The following is a 4,637-nucleotide window of genomic DNA, read 5'->3' on the forward strand; positions in this document are numbered from 1 at the left end:
TCTAGTGCCTCCCCATGGACAGGGGAGGTAATTAGCGGACTTCCCCCTGCCAGGGAACACCTGTGACACCAGGTAGCTGCGTGGAGAGCGGCCCTAAATCTCCCCCACACAGTCATCCGTGTTCCGGAATTCTGAGTGTGGGGAGGTTCCGTCCTATGTCTGCAGCACCCGGGTTCACCTAGGAGCCCTTCGAGTGTCTTCCCCTAGTCCCTCCCTGTGCGGGCTGCCGGGGAATTGCGGAGGTTGGGCTGGAAAAGCAGGTAGCATCTTGTGCCTCCCCATGGACAAGGGAGGTAATTAGCGGACTTCCCTCTGCCAGGGAACACCTGTGACACCAGGCAGCTGCGTGGAGGGCGGCCCCGAACCTCCCCAACACAGTCACCCTTGTTCCGGAATTCTGATTGTGGGGAGGTTCCGTCTTATGTCTGCAGCACCCGGGATCTCCTAGGAGCCCTTCGAGTGTCTTCCCAGAGTCCCTCCCTGTGCGGGCTGCCGGGGAAAGGAGGGGGTTGTGCTGGAAACGCAGGTAGCATCTAGTGCCTCCCCATGGACACGGGAGGTAATTAGCGGACTTCTCCCTGCCAGGGAAAACCTGTGACACCAGTCAGCTGCGTGGAGGGCGGCCCCGAACCTCCCCCACACAGTCAGCCGTGTTCCAGAATTCTGATTGTGGGGAAGTTCCGTCTTATGTCTGCAGCACCCGGGTTCTCATAGGAGCCTTTCGAGTGTCTTCCACCAGTCCCTCCCTGTGCGGGCTGCCGGGGAACGGCGGGGGTTGTGCTGGAAAAGCAGGTAGAATCTAGTGCCTCCCCATGGACAAGGGAGATAATTAGAGGACTACCCCCCTCCAGGGAGCAACTGTGATACCAGGAAGCTGCGTGGAGTGCGGCCTTAAACCTCACCCACACAGTCACACGTGTTCCGGAATTCTGAGTGTGGGGAGGTTCCGTTTTATTTCTGCAGCACCCGGGTTCACCTAGGAGCACTTCGAGTGTCTTCCCCCAGTCCCTCCCTGTGCGGGATGCCTGGGAATGGCGTAGGTTGGGCTGGAAAAGCAGGTAGCATCTTGTGCTTCCCCATGGACAATGGAGGTAATTAGCGGACTTCCCCCTGCCAGGGAACACCTGTGAAACCAGGCAGCTGCGTGGAGGGCGGCCGCGAACCTCTTCAAAACAGTCAGCCGTGTTCCGGAATTCTGAGTGTGGGGAGGTTCCGTCTTTTGTCTGCAGCACCCGGGATCTCCTAGGAGCCCTTCGAGTGTCTTCCCCAAGTCCGTCCCAGTGCGGGCTGCTGAGGAAAGGAGGGGGTTGTGTTGGAAACGCAGGTAGCATCAAGTGCCTCCCTATGGACAGGGGAGGTAATTAGCGGACTTCTCCCTGCCAGGGAACACCTGTGACACCAGGCAGCTGCGTGGGGGGCGGCCCCGAACCTCCCCCACACAGTCAGCCGTGTTCCGGAATTCTGAGTGTGGGGAGGTTCCGTCTTCTGTCTGCAGCACCCGGGATCTCCTAGGAGCCCTTCGAGTGTCTTCCCAGAGTCCCTCCCTGTGCGGGCTGCCGGGGAAAGGCGGGGGTTGGGCTGGAAAAGCAGGTAGCATGTAGTGCCTCCCCATGGACAGGGGAGGTAATTAGCGGACTTCTCCCTGCCAGGGAACACCTGTGAAACCAGGCAGCTGCGTGGCGGGCGGCCCCGAACCTCCCCTACACAGTCATTCGTGTTCCGGAATTCTGAGTGTGGGGAGGTTCCGTCTTCTGTCTGCAGCACCCGGGTTCTCCTAGGAGCCTTTCCAGTGTCTTCCCCCAGTCCCTCCCTGTGCGGGCTGCCGGGTAACGGCGGGGGTTGGGCTGGAAAAGCAGGTTGCATCTTGTGCCTCCCCATGGACAAGGGAGGTAATTAGCGGACTACCCCCTGCCAGGGAACAACTGTGACACCAGGAAGCTGCGTGGGGAGCGGCCCTAAACCTCACCCACACAGTCACACGTGTTCCGGAATTCTGAGTGTGGGGAGGTTCCGTCTTATATCTGCAGCACCCGGGATCTCCTAGGAGCCCTTCGAGTGTCTTCCCCCAGTCCGTCACAGTGCGGGCTGCCGAGGAAAGGAGGGGGTTGGGCTGAAAACGCAGGTAGCATTTAGTGACTCCCCATGTACACGGTAGGTAATTAGCGGACTTCTCCCTGCCAGGGAAAACCTGTGACACCAGTCAGCTGCGTGGAGGGCGGCCCCGAACCTCCCCCACACAGTCAGCCGTGTTCCAGAATTCTGATTGTGGGGAAGTTCCGTCTTATGTCTGCAGCACCCGGGTTCTCCTAGGAGCCTTTCGAGTGTCTTCCACCAGTCCCTCCCTTTGCGGGCTGCCGGGGAACGGCGGGGGTTGTGCTGGAAAAGCAGGTAGAATCTAGTGCCTCCCCATGGACAAGGGAGATAATTAGAGGACTACCCCCCTCCAGGGAACAACTGTGATACCAGGAAGCTGCGTGGAGTGCGGCCTTAAACCTCACCCACACAGTCACACGTGTTCCGGAATTCTGAGTGTGGGGAGGTTCCGTTTTATGTCTGCAGCACCCGGGTTCACCTAGGAGCCCTTCGAGTGTCTTCCCCCAGTCCCTCACTGTGCGGGCTGCCGGGGAATGGCGGAGGTTGGGCTGGAAAAGCAGGTAGCATCTTGTGCTTCCCCATGGACAATGGAGGTAATTAGCGGACTTCCCCCTGCCAGGGAACACCTGTGAAACCAGGCAGCTGCGTGGAGGGCGGCCGCGAACCTCTTCAAAACAGTCAGCCGTGTTCCGGAATTCTGAGTGTGGGGAGGTTCCGTCTTTTGTCTGCAGCACCCGGGATCTCCTAGGAGCCCTTCGAGTGTCTTCCCCAAGTCCGTCCCAGTGCGGGCTGCTGAGGAAAGGAGGGGGTTGTGTTGGAAACGCAGGTAGCATCAAGTGCCTCCCTATGGACAGGGGAGGTAATTAGCGGACTTCTCCCTGCCAGGGAACACCTGTGACACCAGGCAGCTGCGTGGGGGGCGGCCCCGAACCTCCCCCACACAGTCAGCCGTGTTCCGGAATTCTGAGTGTGGGGAGGTTCCGTCTTCTGTCTGCAGCACCCGGGATCTCCTAGGAGCCCTTCGAGTGTCTTCCCCGAGTCCCTCCCTGTGCGGGCTGCCGGGGAAAGGCGGGGGTTGTGCTGGAAAAGCAGGTAGCATGTAGTGCCTCCCCATGGACAGGGGAGTTAATTAGCGGACTTCTCCCTGCCAGGGAACACCTGTGAAACCAGGCAGCTGCGTGGGGGGCGGCCCCGAACCTCCCCTACACAGTCATTCGTGTTCCGGAATTCTGAGTGTGGGGAGATTCCGTCTTTTGTCTGCAGCACCCGGGATCTCCTAGGAGCCCTTCGAGTGTCTTTCCCCAGTCCCTCCCTGTGCGAGCTGCAGGGGAAAAGAGGGGGTTGTGCTGGAAACGCAGGTAGCATCTAGTGCCTCCCCATGGACAGGGGAGGTAATTAGCGGACTTCCCCCTGCTAGGGAACACCTGTGACACCAGGCAGCTGCGTGGAGTGCGGCCCTAAACCTCCCCCACACAGTCATTCGTGTTCCGGAATTCTGAGTGTGGGGAGGTTCCGTCTTCTGTCTGCAGCACCCGGGATCTCCTAGGAGCCCTTCGAGTGTCTTCCCCGAGTCCCTCCATGTGCGGGCTGCCGGGGAAAGGCGGGGGTTGGGCTGGAAACGCAGGTAGCATCTAGTGCCTCCCCATGGACAGGGGAGGTAATTAGCGGAATTCTCCCTGCCAGGGAACACCTGTGAAACCAGGCAACTGCGTGGGGGGCGGTCCCGAACCTCCCCCACACAGTCAGCCGTGTTCCGGAATTCTGATTGTGGGAAAGTTCCGTCTTCTGTCTGCAGCACCCGGGTTCTCCTAGGAGCCTTTCGAGTGTCTTCCCCCAGTCCCTCCCTGTGCGGGCTGCTGGGTAACGGCGGGGGTTGGGCTGGAAAAGCAGGTTGCATCTTGTGCCTCCCCATGGACAAGGGAGGTAATTAGCGGACTACCCCCTGCCAGGGAAAAACTGTGACACCAGGAAGCTGCGTGGGGTGCGGCCCTAAACCTCACCCACACATTCACACGTGTTCCGGAATTTTGAGTGTGGGGAGGTTCCGTCTTCTGTCTGCAGCACCCGGGTTCTCCTAGGAGCCTTTCGAGTGTCTTCCCCCAGTCCCTCCCTGTGCGGGCTGCAGGGGAAAGGCGGGGGTTCGGCTGGAAAAGCAGGTAGCATCTTGTGCCTCCCCATGGACAAGGGAGGTAATTAGCGGACTTCCCCCTGCCAGGGAACACCTGTGACTCCTGGCAGCTGCGTGGAGTGCGGCCCCGAACCTCCCCCACACAGTCAGCCGTGTTCCGGAATTCTGAGTGTGGGGAGGTTCCGTCTTCTGTCTGCAGCACCCGGGATCTCCTAGGAGCCCTTCGAGTGTCTTCCCCCAGTGCCTCCCGGTGCGGGCTGCCAGGGAAAGGAGGGGGTTGTGCTGGAAACGCATGTAGCATCTAGTGACTCCCCATGGACAGGGGAGGTAATTAGCGGTCTTCCACCTGCCAGGAAACACCTGTGACACAATGCAGCTGTGTGGAGGGCGTCCCCGAATCTCCCCCACACACTCA

This window comes from Camelus bactrianus, unplaced genomic scaffold, assembly GCF_048773025.1.
Source record: "Camelus bactrianus isolate YW-2024 breed Bactrian camel unplaced genomic scaffold, ASM4877302v1 HiC_scaffold_42, whole genome shotgun sequence".
NCBI classification, from domain to species: domain Eukaryota; kingdom Metazoa; phylum Chordata; class Mammalia; order Artiodactyla; family Camelidae; genus Camelus; species Camelus bactrianus.